The 17,293-nt window shown below is 34.8% G+C and overlaps 1 pseudogene; it reads right to left on the bottom strand.

Annotated features, from left to right (window-relative positions):
• Nucleotides 1-12,454: 12,454 nt before the first annotated feature.
• Nucleotides 12,455-13,807, bottom strand: LOC133815362 (endochitinase-like; annotated as a pseudogene).
• Between the last annotated feature and the right edge of the window lie 3,486 nt (nucleotides 13,808-17,293).

Below are 17,293 nucleotides of genomic sequence, written 5' to 3'. Positions count from 1 at the left end.
AAAGGTAAACGCACATATTTGCCTCCTGCTTATTTTACATTGTCTAAAGAAGAGAAGCAAGTCGTATGTCAATCATTGGCAGAGATGAAAGTGCCTGATGGTTATTCATCGAATGTTCAAAACTTGGTGTCTATGCAAGATTTGAAGTTAATTGGAATGAAATCACATGATTGTCATATATTAATGGAACAATTACTTCCAATTTCCATTCGGTCAAATTCCCCTTCTCAAGTGTTCTTGGGTGGACAACAATGTTGGGGTTAGAATTGATGAACTTGGATTCTCTTTGGTTGATTTAAGTAAGAAAGGTCTCAAGAATGATCCTTTCATCATGGCTACCCAAGCAAAACAAGTGTTTTACATAACTAATCCTGCTGATGATAAATGGTCAGTTGTTTTACGAACCTAAGAAAGGCAGTTTACAGAAGATGAAAATGACGAAGAAAATTATGATTTGTTTCATGATAATTTTATTGTTGAATAACCAATACATGAGCAAGTTGAGAAAATCCATGATTTCAATGAAGATGATGATGATGGGGAATACATTAGAAATGATATTAGAGACGGAAATGGGTAGATTGTGAATCAACCAAGAAAATAAAAAGGAAAAGAAAATGTGTCCAATGAGTAATGTATTCATTTTTATGTTAAATATGTATTTATTTATGTCATAATTGTAACTTTAATTCTTATTTATGTGCAGATGACAAATTCTGAAGGGGAGAACACACCAAATAGGCGAGACCAAACAAAGAGGAACAATATCAATAATAAAAAAGCTAAGGGAATAAAGAGAAATATTAAGTTTAATGATAAAGGTCAACCTATAGGGAAAGCATATAGCGAGATGCAATCGTACCTTGGAGTTAAAACTAGGAGAACAATCTCTCTCAATTATAAGGATTGGAGACAAGTCCCACAAGAATTGAAGAATAGAATATGGGAGGATGTATATGTAAGAAAATATTTTAATTACCTTAATATAGTGATCATTTTCATGAATTACTTTGCATTCCATTAATCATTTTCTTTCTATTTCAGGGTGGCTTTAGCATTCCAGAAAATTGGAAACCAGAATTAATTAAATGTGCGGGAAGAATGATGAGAGATTTTAAGACCAACATCACGAGTGACTACATCTACCCTTTGGCAAAAGACGGTCTGATAGATGAACTCCAAATCCTTCCTAAGAAATATCCAGAACTTGACCTAGAAGATTGGAGGACCTTTGTTAGCCACCGTTTATCTCCTGAGTTTATGGTACTATTATGTATATCTATTACGTATATGATTTATTAGTTTTGAAGTATTAATAATTGCTTAAAAACTTACCGTTACATATTTTATGTAGGCTTTGCGGGAAGCACAACGTGAAAGAGCTCTCAAATATACTTCGAGGCATCGTACATCTCGTAGAGGACTTGCCAATGTTAGATAGGACTTGGTAAGTAATTCACATCATTATTTTACAACTGTCAACCTGTTATGAAGAATATTGCCCTCACCAACTTTAATTAATTGTTGTATGTTGTAGAAAAATGAACTAGGTGTGGCAGATGTAGAACGATACCAAGTTTGGATGAGAGCACGAGAAAAGAAGAAGGTTCTTGTCACAGATTTAGACAAACAAATTGAAGCATGAATTGTAAGTGGTTTCAAGCAAGTATTTTAAAGTAATGTAGGAATGATAAAGTTCTTATAAGTTACTAATATAAGCGATCACCGGTTTGTTTGACAGAATGAGCTGAAAGAAAAAGTTAGTAGTGGAGAAATCATTGCAAAGGGTCAGAATGACATATTAACGCAAGCTTTAGGGACACTTGAGCACCCAGGCCGTGTTAGAGCACTTGGGTATTATATTATTTTTTATTTGTTGCATTTAACTTCATTCTACAATATTTTAGTTTTTAAATAGGTCATTTGCGAAGATTTCGTCCGTCTTTTGAAGAAAACCAAAAATAGCAAAAGAAATGGTTGATGTTGTCAGAAATTGTGAGGCTCAGAGCAGAACTTAAAGCTTTAGAGGAGGAAAGAGCTAAACAAGCAGGTGGGATAGATGATATGGATGAACATGACAACGATGACGAGTAGAATGACGAAAAATATCACACACCGTACATGCAGAATGACGAAGAATATCACACACCGTACATGCAGGATGTGTTACTTTGTTTAGATAATATTCATAATGTGGTGGCAGAGGGTGTTATCATTGATGGGGTGGGTTCACTGACTATTCATGATGTTCAACTGACAGACGAATACGCGAGGGTGTGAGTCACCAAAATGTTACAAGAGGATGCTGAAATCCCATGTTCTGTTGGGGAGTACGCTATGTTCGAGATACTTATGACGTATTCATTCCTTGGCCAAAAGAATTAGTTATGACTGATCAGGTATAAAAGAATTCTTTAATTTGTTACCTATTAAAATATTTGTTGGTCCATTATTTTTACTTGATGTTGCATAGGGTCCTCTAAAAAAGAAACCTCCTATGTCAAAAAGCCCATCCAAGGATAAGACGAACCGTAATTCTCTGACTAGCCCACATCTGTCATCAGCTGGGTCTCACGTCAATCCAGAAAACACCCTGACCGAAGACCAACCATTTGTCGATCACATCATGAATCGCATCCATGTTAGCCTTCAGTTTATGGTGAGAGAATTTTGCAGAGTTAAGGGAATAAACACAGTCGTCTCAATTCCAGTGGACCCATCATTCATGAATCGCGAGTCAATCTTTATAACTTCAGAGGATGTGGAACAAGTTGCTACTTTGCATATGATTGGAGGCTCAACAATGATATTCGGATTAAGGTATCCCTTCAACTAATTCTTTGGAATGATATGAAATTTAGAATGGTTATGAGTAATGCTCTGTGATCTGTTGCAAATTTTCATAGTAAATTGAATGTTTACAGGTTTGGGTAGTCCTATTTATAGGGGAAGCTCTGCCGAAATTTTTCAAAAATATTTTACACTTAAGAAAATTTTGCAGATGCATTTGGGAGTCCCTATTTCCAAATCAGCATGTCTTTTACAAGGTTTTTTTGACATTGAGCGTCTTAGCATTAATAATGTTAACAATGTAGAACGATTAACCCTTGACTTGGCAAATTGGTTGATGACCATGGATAGAGTTGGTCAACTATACTTTATACCTTGGAAAATACGGTAAGAAATACTATAAACTTTTCTTATTTGAATATTCATATATTAAAATTTTAATTATTTTATTTAACACGCTTATTATTTTAGGGAACATTGGATGTTGGTGATTGCTATGCCAAAAGGAAAAATCGTGTTCTTGGATCCACTGAAAGTGCACAAACGTCCTGAAGAAATTGATTCAATGATAATGAGGTAAGTTTTAAAATTTTTAAAAATATTTCTTAATATCCAACAACTAGTACATGTTTGTACATTTTAATAACTTTTGTTAATTTTCTTTTAAAATAGTGCATATTATAAGGCTTCTTCCAATGAATTACTCGGCAATCCTACAAAGATATTCCATGTTTCATGTCCAAGACAGCCACAAAGTCATGAATGTGGTTTTTATGTGTTGAAGTACATTAGAGATCTTGTACGGGCATCAAATGCAATAGAAACCTTAAAAGAAAAAGTAAGTTCATTTTTTATAACTTATTTTGGTATCAATAATCTATAAAATTAATTTATATTTATTAATTTTACAGTTTGATGGGAAGAAGCAATATTGTGAGATTGCAGACCTCTTGCCAATCCAACACGAATGGTTAGGTCGATTGATGACATACATTTATCAGTAAGCCTATTTTATTTATAAGTTCGTTTAGTTGTAAGTTTAGTTTTATGTAAATGTATTAATGTTAAGGCTAGTTATCTTACTTAAGTACTTGTGTTTTATATGCTTATGTATGACATTTTTAATTAATGAAAGTTAGCATATTTTCATTCAAAAACAATTCTTAACCAATTCCAATTGTAAAAATATATATAACTATAAATTCATATAATTAGATCGTTGAAAAAAAAATTAGGCCAATATATATATATAAATAGAATTGGGCCATTTAAAAATAATCATAAATAATTATTAAAAAAAGAGGGCACTTTCTACTTCGATTTTTAGGTAAAAACCGAAGTGGAAAGTGCACCTTTTACATCGGTTTTTACCTAAAAACCGAAGTGGAAAGTGCACCTTTTACATGGGTTTTTACCTAAAAACCGAAGTAGAAAGTGCCCAGGATGGATGCGTGCCTCACTTTCTACTTCGGTTATTATGTAAAAGCTGAAGTAAAAAGTGGGGATTCTACTTCGGTTTTTAACTACTTTTTACTTCGCTCCGAAATACTGCGGTTGCGAATTTTAGCGAAAACTGAAGTAAATCAAGCTTAAAAACCGAAGTAAAAGCCCTTTTTTCTTATAGTGAATCAAAATGGGATATTTTTGCTACATTTGGTTATATATAATAATTAAATAAAGGAATATTTGCGAAGAAAATACCTAAGTTTTAAAAATTATAACACTTAAATACCTAACTCTCTTTTTTTACGGCTAAAATACCTTCCGTCACACTTTCTTGGCACCCGTAGGTACCTAGCCGTTAAGTGCCAGGTATACGCCTATATGGCAGCTTCTCATTGGTCTAATAAAAATAAAAATATTTAAAAATTAAATAAAAATCTAATAAAATTTTAAAAATGATTGAAAATTATATTTTAATTTAATTAAAATTAAATATTATTAATTAAAATCCCCAAGAATAAAAATCTAATTAGAAAAACAAAAATCTGATTATTAACCAATTAAAAATTAAAACATTATCAAAATTAAAATAAATTTAAAACAATTAAGAACTAAAGAATGAATTGTTTCTAAGATTTACAAACCCAAGCTGATAAGATCAGATTTACAAACCCATTTCATATTCACAAACCTATTCACAAACCTAGATTTACAAGATTCAAGCTAACCCAAACTCAAGAACAATTACAAAGTCTGTATTCTCAAATCATAAAAAAATTAACATTTCAATCCAATATAATAATCAAAACAAATTTTAAAATCCATACAGACATACAAACAATTCAGATCTCAGATTCTTTGAATGAAAAAAATCAATTTCAGGATCAAAACTAATCTCAAAATATGTACATGCAACATTACAAAATCAATCAAACATTACCCAAATATGAACAAAACCCCAATTTCGAAGCAACCCAGCCGTCCTCCCCCAATCCCAGCCCCAGGTCTCGACGAAGCCCGCAACCTCGACGTTTGAGTTTCGGAGAAGCCAAGTTTGCATCCATGTCGTGAAGCCAACGATATGCAGAGGTAGATATCCAAGGTCAAAAACCATAAAAAGATGATGAAGAATATGGAGGGAGGCACATCCCAGCCATGCCTCTGTCACGAAGCTTCCCCTTGAAGCCACCACTATCACAAAGCTTTGAAGATCTACCCCATTGAATAGAAGATGAAGAATCGGGAGATGCACAACCTCCCTCAATCGTTGGAGCCTAACCACCGCCACTTCTCAAGCTCCATCTCAGCCCCACGTCGAAGAGGCCCACGAAGACCCATCACCCACAATACTTTTTCATAAGGGTATATAATAGACAACTTTGAGAACTGGGTTTGGCCCCAAGGGGCACCAAGTTTTGTGCGCATGGGTGAGGACTCACACACTTGACCACTACACGTGCGCGTGTCATCACCTTCTGTTTGACAGTGCTGAATCGAGCTGAGCTTACAGGTAGTGTGGTGTCACACTTTATATATATTTTTTGAAAAATAATTATTTAATAAAATAAATAGTTTTATTAATTAATTAATTTTAAAATATTTTATTAGAAGAGGTAAATGTGATCCATTTTAAATGCGTATGACCACAATTCCTCCCACGAATTAATCAACTTCTCTTACCGTTTTATTTTTTATCGACTTCTCTACATAAGCTGAGTCAGAATAATGGGAGAGAACATCTCCTTTACAAAAAAATTCTCTTCTAAAAATTCAATTTTCTCAGAGCAATTTTTAGGGAGTATAAGAGCGAATCCTTTCGGTGCAAAAAGGGTTTCGTATACAGTGGTTGTTTTATCCTAGGGACAGCGTGGTTGATAGGCTATCGTGCACACTTAGGGAAAAGCCATGAAACGTCTTAAAGAGAGCGACATAGTCTGCGACTCAGCCATAAATTTATATCAATAATTCGTTCCATATTTTATTTCAATTTCGAAATAACAATTTTAAGACGTTACTATTCTGCTATGGCTACTACAGATGCTTTTTTTGGTTCTACTTCTACTGATATTAACAAGCCATTTCATGTTGAGGGTTTTCATTTTAAGTGTTTGAAACAAAAGATGTTGTTTTGCCTGACCATGAAGACTGTTGGGTTTGTTCTCACTGTTGTAAAGTCGGTTGTCTTTGAACCTTCGACCGACAAGGACAAAGAGACTGAATGCAAGAAGCAATAGAAGGAATTGGACTCCTGGGTTTAAAATGACTTTCTCTGTAAGAATTTTATTCTTAATGGTTTATTTGATGACCTCTATGATTATTATAATTCAGACAAGTGAAGAAAGGAAATTTGGGAGGCGTTGCAAGTGAAATATGATACAGAGGAGGCAGGAACTAAAAAATATGCTATCAGTTTCTACCTGAAGTATCAAATGGTGGACGATAAATCTGTGGAAGCCCAATCTCACGAACTTCAGAAAATCGTGCATGAGATTATCTCAGAAAGTATGACTCTTGATGAATAGTTTCAAGTTGTTATTTTAATTAACAAATTACCTCCTTCCTGGAAGGATTTTAAAAATGTACTCAAGCATTTGACTAAGGAATTTTCCTTAGAGAGTTTGATCAACCGCCTTCGTATCAAGGAGGAAGCGAGGAAATAAGAACAGAAAGAAGAGGTGCTTGTTGTTTCAAACAGCAACCCCAAGAAGTCCACACCTGCAGTTCTGAAGCCTAATGGCAAAAAATTTAAGAATCAGAACCGCAACTCGAATTCAAATTCCAACCGCAACAACTAGAACACTCCTCGAAACAACAATCAAGTTGGAACCATAACATGACTCTGGACAAATCCTTTGTTACAACTGTAACAAGCCAGGTCATATGGCACGCAAGTGTAGGAACAAGCCAAGCACTGCTCCGCAAGCTAACTTGACTGAAGAAGCTTTTACAGCTATGATTTATGAGATCAACCTTATTAGTGGATCAGATGGGTGGTGGGTAGACATTGACGCTTCTCGCCATGTTTGCTATGATCGTGTTATGTTTAAAACATACACTGCTGCTAATGATGAGAAAGTGTTGTTGGGAGATTCACACACCACTATTGTTGGTGGGATTGGGAATGTGGAGCTTAAATTCACCTCAGGAAATACTTTGTTACGGAAAGATGTAATGCATACTCCTGAGATGAGAAAGAATATGGTTTCAGGTTTTCTGCTTAATAAGGTTGGGTTTACTCAAACTATTGGGGTTGATTTGTACACCATCACTAAGAATGGTATTTTTGTTGGGAAGGGTTATGCTACTGATGGCATGTTTGAATTAAATGTTGACTTTAATAAAGTTTCTCCTTCTGCTTATATGTTGTGTGATTTTAATGTTTGGCTTGCTAGACTTTGTCATGTTAATAAGTGCATTATTAAGAACATGAGTAACATTGGTTTAATTCCTAAAATGTGAGAAAATGATTTTGAAAAATGTGATTTTTTTAGTCAAGCAAAAATAACTAAGACACCACATAAATCAGTTACTAGAGAATCTGAGCCTTTAGATTTAATTCATTCTGATATATGTGAACTTGATAGAACGTTAACTAGGAATGGTAAACGTTATTTCATTACTTTTATTAATGATTGTTCTGACTTTAGTTATGTGTACTTATTGAAAAATAAAAGTGATGCACTTGACAATTTTAATTTATTGAGAATCAAATCAATAAAAAAAATTAAAAGGTTTCATAGTGATAGAGGAACTGAATATGATTCAAGCATGTTTATTGAGTTTTATAATTCACATGGCATCGTAAAGGAAAAAACTGCACCATATTCACCTGAAATGAATGATAAAGCTGGAAGAAAAAATAGAACTTTTACTGAATCTGTTGTGGCTATTTTATTGAATTCTAGTGTTGCATCTCATTGGTGGGGTGAAATTTTATTAACTGTTTGCTATGTTCTGAATAAAGTTCCTAAATCTAAAAGGAAAATTTCACCATATTAGATATTAAAAATAGACAACTAAACTTGTCTTATTTCAGTGCCTGGGGTTGTTTGGCTTATGTTCGTATTCCTGATCCAAAAAGGATTAAATTACCTAGTAGAGCCTATGAATGTGTTTTTATTGGGTATTCAATTAATAACAAAGCATATAGGTTCTTTGACTTGAATGTGCATGTAATTGTGGAATCTAATGATGCTGAATTTTATGAACATAGATTTCCTTTTAAATTGAGAAATAGTGGGAGCACATCTACTAGCAATGTTCATGTGATTAGGGATAATGAGCACATTGATAGCACTAAAATAGAACCTAGAAGGAATAAGAGAGCTAGAAAAGAAAAATATTTGGGTTCAGACTTCTGTGCTTATACCTTAGAGGAGGATCCTGCTAACTTCCAAGAAGCTTTGTCTTCTTTAGATGTCGACTTGTGGAAAGAGGCCATCAACGATGAAATGGAATCTCTTGAGTCTAACAAAACCTGGCACTTAGTAGACCTACCTCCTCGTTGCAAGCATATAGGTTGCAAGTGGATTCTAAAAAAGAAGTTGAAACCCGATGGCATTGTTGATAAGTACAAGGCTCGCTTGGTAGCCAAGGGTTTTAGGCAGAGAGAAAATATAGTTTTCTTTGACACTTTTTCACCTGTTACTAGAATAACATCCATTAGAGTTTTGATTTCCCTAGCTGCCATACACAATCTAGATGTAGACCAAATGGATGTTAAGACTTCATTTTTAAATGGTGAATTAGAAGAGGAGATCTATATGGATCAACATGAAGGGTTTGTGATCCATGGCTAGGAACATAAGGTTTGCAAGTTAGATAAATCTTTGTATGGTGTTAAGCAGGCACCTAAGCAATGACATGAGAAATTTGACAATTTAGTTATCTCACATGGGTTTAAAGTGAATGAAAGTGACAAATGCATTTACTATACATTTGAGAATGACATTTGCACTATTGTATGTCTATATTTGGATGACTTGCTCATATTTGGTTCGAATATTCATGTTGTGAATGTTGTGAAATCTCTGTTGTGTGCTAACTTTGATATGAAGGACCTCGGAGAAGCGAATGTAATTCTTGGTATTAAGATTACTAGGTCTAAAAAGGGAATTCTTTGGATTAATCTCTGAGAAGATTCTAAAGAAATACAATTACTTTGAATGTAAACCTGCTTGCACACCATATGATCCAAGTGTAAAGTTATTTAAGAACACTAGTGACGGTGTGAGACAATCTGACTATGCGAGCATCATTGGCGGTCTTCAATATGCCACTGATTGTACTAGACTCGACATTGCCTATGTCGTGGAATTATTGTGCAGGTTTACTAGTGGACCTAGTATAGAGCATTGACATTCTAATGAAAGGGTTATGAGATACCTTAAGAGAACCATGAACCTTGGATTACATTATCAGAAATTTCTATCTGCACTTGAAGGATATAGTGATGTAGGTTGAATCACTTTGTCAGATGACTCTAAAGCAACAAGTGGCTCTATCTTTAGTATATCAAGTGGAGTTGTTTCTTGGAAATCAAAGAAATAGACTATTTTGGCTCAATCCACCATGGAGTCTGAAATGATAGCACTAGCTACTGCTAGTGAAGAAGCAGGCTGGCTGAGAAGCCTTCTAGCTGAGATCCCTTTATGGGAAAGACCAATACCAGTTGTGTTGATCCATTGCGATAGTACTGTGGCTATTGCAAGAATACAAAACCGTTATTACAACGGTAAGAGACGACAAATACGTCGCAAGCACAACACTGTTAGAGAGTTTCTCTCAACAAGAGCTGTTAGAGTGGATCATGTACGCACTGATGATAATTTAGCAGATCCTTTGAAGAAAGGACTAGCTAGAGAGAAAGTCCATAGAACATCAAAAGGAATGGGACTATTGCCCTTAGAATGATGAGTCACCCATTATGGTAACCCAACCTAAATACTAGAGATCCCAAGAATCAAGTTCAATGGGTAATAGCAAGTTGTGAGGTGATAAGTGTTGATCATGCTATTTTCATAATAGAAACATTAAGTCCTAAAGCGATATGAGGATTAGTTAATAGAAACTCTTAATGAGATCTATACTCTATGTGGAGTGGAGTACCGAGCTTCATGAGTACTCTTGATAGACTCACCTATGTGAATGTGGAAGTGGAGCTGCTTCCTATGAAATTTGGGGCAAAATTTCTAGAGCGTTCACTGTACTGGGATAGACATGCATGACCATTAACGCACGAGCTTTTCACTAAACCCTTGAAAGATTGGTGCGTGGTTCGTTGTTAGAGATAGAGTTCAAGACTACGAGTCACTCTAGTATAATCTAAATCGTATTCACTATGCAAATGTTCAAATCGAAAGATACATTTATTTATGCACAATCTTATAGATTCTGATATTGCTCAAGAAAATATTTTAAAAAAAATTCCAGTGGAGGATTGTTGGAACTTTGTGTGAATTTTGTAGTATAGAGAAGTGTTAAGTGTGAGATAGTTGAAAGAGTCCCACATGGATGAGAATACTTTTTCATAAGGGTATATAATAGATGACTTTGAGAATTGGGTTTGGGCCCCAAGGGGCACCAAGTTTTGTGTGCATGGGTGAGGACTCACACACTTGACAACCACACGCGTGCGCCGCCGCCGTCCGTCCAACCGTGTTGAGCCGAGCTGAGCTGGCGTGGGGGTGGTGTGGTGTCACACTTTATTTTTTTTTTTAAAAATTATTTAATAAAATATATATTTGTACTTATTAATTAATTAATTTCAAAACATTTTATTAGAAGCATTAAACATGATCTGTTTTAACTGTGTATGACCATGAAACCTCCCACGAATTAATCAAATTCGCTTACCGTTTTATTTTTTATCGACTTTTCTACATAAGTGGGATCAAAATAATGGGAGAGAACATCTCCTTTACAGAAAAAATTCTCTTCTAAAAACCAATTTTTCTCAGAGAAATTTTTAGGGTGTACGAGAGTGACTCCTTTCGATGCAAAAAGGATTTCGTATACAGTGGTTGTTTTATCTTGGGGACGGTGTGGTTGATAGGCTTCCGTGCACACTTAGGGCAAAATGGCAAAACGTCTTAAAGAGAGCGACATAGTCCGCGACTCAGCCATAAATTTCTTTTGGTAATTTGTTCCATATTGTATTTCAATTCTGAAATAATAGTCAACCCTGAATATATCGCAGTACCTCTTGAAGAGCTTGAGTGTTCCAACCTTTGCCGCATTCAAGCCCACCATTGATGATGTTCGTCATCACACCGTAGCCAGGAAGTCGACGTCAGCCGTCGAGGGGTTCCATCTCCCGGTGACAACGTCATGGGACGATGGCTTCGGCAACTGTGGGGTCATCCAGAACGATAGTGCAGTCTTGAATGAAATCATGAGGTCTGTTGCTACTAGGTCTGGGTTATTCAACAAGTGTACCCCTATGGCTCTTCCACACTGCCTATAGTTGTAGTTCCTACAAAATTGTCGTTTATTGTTAGTAAAATTAATTTAAAGCTTTGATATGTAAGTGTAACAAACAAATTTTAACTTTAACACATGTATTGACTTTTGTTGTACAACACTAGTTTTATGTAGATAGACATGAAAATTTATCAAATAACATTTTTTTTTTAAATATCATTTTTGAAGTACATGTCTTATCCATTTAACTTTATATTTATATAGTCAAGCACTTAATATATTTCCAAATTGTTTTATGTACCAGGTATGTTGAATGAGGTCATTAAGGGGTGCTCATTGGATCACATCCAATTTTTTTAGGCCTATCCGATCTGATCCAATTATCCATTGGATGTTGAATTTTTACAACCGATCCGATCCAATTAACTTGTCACAACCGATTCGATCTGATCCGATCCAATTATCCATTCGATAGGATCAGTTTTATCCATTGGATGTGTCCCCTTGGTTATGTATTTGATGGGATTGGATCCATCCAATATTTTTGAACATTTATTTAGCTTAATTTGTTCAAATAATTCATAATATTATAAATAGAAAGACTAATTTGTTCAAAATGATAAAAACACCATACAAATACAATATAAATTATAAACATAATCCTAAATAAATAAATAAATATATTTTTAAAATATATATACAATTGGATCAGTTCGGATTTATTGAATTTTTGCATATATCATCCAACAACCGATCCGATCAAATTTGGATCTTCAAAATCTGATCCGATCCAATCCAATCAAAATTGGATATATAATTTTTGGCGGTCAGTTGTAATTGGATCAGGCGTTCTAATTGGATTGGATAATTTTTGCACACCCCTACGACCACAATCATAGTATTGATTTCCACTAGCACATGAATAAGTTGAACTAGGAGAACAATACGATGCAGGGTTCTTCTCCTTATTGAAGCAGTAACCCCAAGAGTATGGACCATCAGATGCACTTGGCCATCCATACATATATATACACACATTAACTGACAAGACTCATGATGCTTCATCTAAAAATCAATTGGTCATTAGTGTAGTTCCACATGTTCTTATTAATGATTCAATATTCTTACACTTATTCTATGTGGGACACCATACTCTAATATTCCATCAAGATGGTGGCGATTTTTCGTTCATCAATCTTGAATCATCTTATCACAAGTGACCCATTTTTCAGCACGCTTATTTTTTTTTATCTCAAATGTCTTTTCGCACTATGCGGACCTCGTGCGGCTTGGCTCACTATTTGAATCAGTGTGGATCGAATGCCACTAAAGAATTGGCCACGTGAGACATCATACTCTAATACTAACTAATAGTTAAGCTTATGTAGATCAATTAATATATCGAACTAAGATAATTTAAAGAGAGTCAACCATAAAACTTCCAAAAATAAAATAATGTAATGTGAAAAAGGGAAGCATAACGTGTGAACATGTAACTGGCTAGCCATTATAGTAGATCTAGAAACAAACGTGTGGTTTCATGGGAAGATTTGCCTAAGAAAGCAGCAATCTCCCTTTTACGGGTTCCGTCATCTCGGTGGTGCCGAAGCCAGAGAAGCCTTTAGAGGCTGCGATGAAAACTTCGTACGTGTAAAAGCCCCTGGCTAAACATGAACCCTCATTACAATGCTTAATTAAGTAGATTATCAAACGTTCTTCTTGAAATTATTCCACCAATGTCTCCATTGCCACCGCCGCATTGGCTTTGGCAGCCATCGTTGCAGTAGTCAGGTGTACTGCCACACCATCCAAATTTGCTGCAACATATCCCTCCCAGGCACAGAGCACCCCCAGCTTGCCTTACACATTGCTCTGCTGACCCTCCTTGTATGGAGAATAACAGAGACACAATTGTCATTGCCCAAAATTTCATCCCTATCTTATAGTGATTACTTGTGTATTCCTTTGGTAATTTATGATGTTCGAGTAGTGCTGATGCTTATTTATACATGTCGAGCGATATAAGTGGATAATGGATCCTGAGTGAGAGGTTTTATTTTTTTAGAAGTCATTTTGGACTTCTGTACATCACATGGGTGTTTTTGCTGGTGAGGTCTTGTTCTCATCAAATTTATTGCATTCTTTAAGTGAAAAAAAAAAAAAAGAAAAAAAAAACAGATTTGGAATGGGGATGTAACCAGGCGGCTTCTATATATTTTTATTGATTAATATTGGACATTTTTAATTATTGCCTGTTGATATTTAGGATCTATTATTATAGATTATCTCTTCTTTTTCATTTTCTTTTTTTGTCAGGAGGGTGCATGTTGTAGAACACATTTATTGATTAGATATTTTGTAATTGGTTAAATTTAATATTGCACCTCCATATTCTAATTTAAAAGTGTATTGCTATAAGGCGGTAAGATACCATTATTGTGATTTAATAGCATATCCCACATATTTTAATAGTAAACCATGCCCATTTAGTATTTCCCATTTTAAAATATTAAATTCAACTACCTAGAAAGATGTAGTGGTATGCACCATATACTATAGCACCACCAGCGGCGAGGCCACATCTAGCAAACAAAGCAGCTACCCAACTTCAAAAGAAATTTATATCAATATATATATATATATGGGAACCGATTCTATTCCGTCCACGGAACTATTCCGTGAAAATCATTTAGCTGTTGGATCAAATCCAAGGGCTGGGGCTCAATTGGTGATTAAAAGTTCAGCTGACAATCACAGCCTTTTGTCAGCAGGGGTAAACAGTGTTTTCACTGTTCACTCAGTCTTCAATCAACCGGCTTTGTCTCTCTCCTCTCAGCCTTACCCGACCTCCTTCTTGAAGAAAAACCCACTGTTTGTTTAAAAAAAAAAACACAGTCTCTTTGGTAATTAATTTTTTGGGTATGGTTTAGTATGGTTTAATGGATTCCGCTAGTGTAGATCATGGTTTTGCGGTTTCAAGGTTTGAGCAGGTATAGTTGTTTATCATGATCAGTTATTGTGTTATGTTTTGCTTCTTCAAAACTCAATTTTTTGTTAACTCGGTCACTCATTCTCTCCTCATTGAAGCTCAAAACAAGAAGCGAACTCTGTACCTGAACTCTAGGAGAGCCATTGCTATTTTCGAAGGTAAGATGGATCAAAAATTTTAATTTGTCTCGGAGAGTGCAGAGGAGAGCATGGAGCAGTTGAGTTAATTTATTGATAGAGTTAGTTTACAAAGCCTCCTTTAATTTGATTTGTTTTTTTTTTAAAAAAATTAGTGGGAAATGCATGCTGGCTGTTGCTGAATATTGATTGATTGTAAAGATTTAGTGTTTCATATTTTTGTTTGTGATAGTGATGATCAATTGTTTATTTGAGAGAGACACATTTTTAGGATTAATCTAGGACATTGCCGAGGGAAGCATTTTAGAATTTGTGATACATTGTTGTTGAATATAGAATTAGGAGATTAAAATGTTAGTCGAAGAAGCTAAATTATGAGCATAAAAACATTCATTTAAAACTCATTTATCAAATCTCCATTACAACCAAGGGACTGAAAACCAATATTAATATGTGTAGTTGCTAGTTTCAATCAAACCAAGAAAAAATGATCTCAAATGAAGAATGATGAAAAAGCCATGTCCACACTTGAAATCCCTGCAAACAAAAAACTATTTACCCTGAGAAGAAAGAATGAATGTCTCTGTTTCCTTGTAGAGGCAATGAAACGAGATATATGTACATAAAGAAATTGAGTAAGATGATGCCTTAGAACAAGAAATCATGAATATATATGTAAAAACACCAAAATCCAAATCATATACTAACTACCAATCGAACCAAAAGTAAACATAGATAAAGAACAATAAGACTTTCAAAACAAATATAAACATTTTCACTTTAATTTTCTCTCTTAAGTTGCAAATATAGTTGTCTTCTTTCATCGACCATAAAAATTCAAATAGTATTAAAACTTGAACTTAGTGCTATTAGTAACAAGTAAAGCCACTCTTGACAACCTTTTGTTGGTTGCTAATTTACTGCATTAAAACACTTCACCTAAACCTGGTTAAGCCCTTGTAACCCATGATCAGTAGCTATCAATGTCTTTCCAAGTTGGTATCCTAGTGCAATATGAACCTTAATTTCTTGCCATGAAACAATGAAACAACTATTGAATAAACTAATAGCTATACATGGAAATGAATAGCTAAGACTTGAAACTCATATGATGGACACTTATAGGAAGCCAAAGTTAACCAATATTTAATTAAGCAGATGTTGTTATTTTCCAGAGATCAATATTGTAAGATCAGTGAATGTCACTTTTATTTTTCCATGCTACTTTAGAGTGTACATGTTGAGTGGTAGAGAAATCCACGAGTTAATTTCCATTAACTGTCCCAGACATGGAAATAAACCACTTTCATACTCTTAAGGGAACATTTTATCTTTTGAACTAGTAAGAGTAGAATTTTTGTTAATTTTGGATTTTCTCTGAAAACTTGGAGGTTAAAAATGTATTTTTCATGAGACTAATCATAGTAAGAGATGAGACTTGTTAATTTTTTTAATTGGTGCAGTTGGAATATAGATTTCGATATTGGATCGTATTCTTAGATGGAGAATTATTTGTGAGGGAAAAGTTTTATGTACCGTTTTTTATATACATTTTTTATCTAGGGCAGCTATTAGTCGGCACGATTTATTTAATTTTTTGTAATGTACTATCTAGATCGTAGTCGATTATTCTAGATGGTCATCTAGAATTGTGGTTTAAATCGGGTTGTGAAGCAATTTTTTAATTTAAAGACCAATTTTTTTCATTAATATTTGAACTTGTAATTTAATTTTGAATTTGATAAGTGTTGAAATTTGTTAAAACTGATTATGTACGTTGTTTATAGGTTGTTGTGAATAATATTAACATCATAAATTGATTTGTATTTTGACAGATACTATTTTGGGACCGTATCCAAGCAGACTCTACACCATTAAATAAGATTGAACAAGTTTCTACAAAGACATGTTCCACCTATTGTATCCACCTGAGAAAGATGCCTCGTTACCCCCCCAAAAAAACAACCACCTCAAAGACTAATCGGGTCGAAAAAGTAATAGAAAAAAGTCCTGATGCAGCATCAGGGGATGAGGGAATATCAAAGGCTGCGGACATCATCACCCGGTGCTCGTTCGAGAGAATTGGCCGAATCTTATCAGTCATGTCGCTAGACCAAAAGGAGGTGGCTGCAATCACAGGATTCGGTTCTCTAATGAGGATTGATGGTCCGAGCACTAATAGTAGCTTAATTCAATGGTTGGTTAAGAACGTTGATACGATCGATAACAAGTTACGCATATATGGAAAGGAGTCTACATCAACGCTGCTGCCTTTGAAAGGGTGATGAATATAAAAGATGGGGGAACAAAGATTAAAATGACCGGCCCACTTCCTAAAACAGATTTGGTGAATGCTGTTGTGGGAAAAGAATGCAACGTTTGCCTGAGGAAGCTGGAGAAAGACCTGAGGGAGTCACAAGACACCGACGACCTCTTCATTGCAAGATTTTCCCTGGCATGCATCGGCAGTATCCTGTGTCCAATGGCCGGAAATAAAGTCAGTTCTTCCTAC

This window comes from Humulus lupulus, chromosome 1 (genome assembly GCF_963169125.1).
Source record: "Humulus lupulus chromosome 1, drHumLupu1.1, whole genome shotgun sequence".
Lineage (NCBI taxonomy): Eukaryota > Viridiplantae > Streptophyta > Magnoliopsida > Rosales > Cannabaceae > Humulus > Humulus lupulus.
Note: the sequence above shows the minus strand (reverse complement) of the source record. Positions and strands in the feature narration are given on the sequence as shown.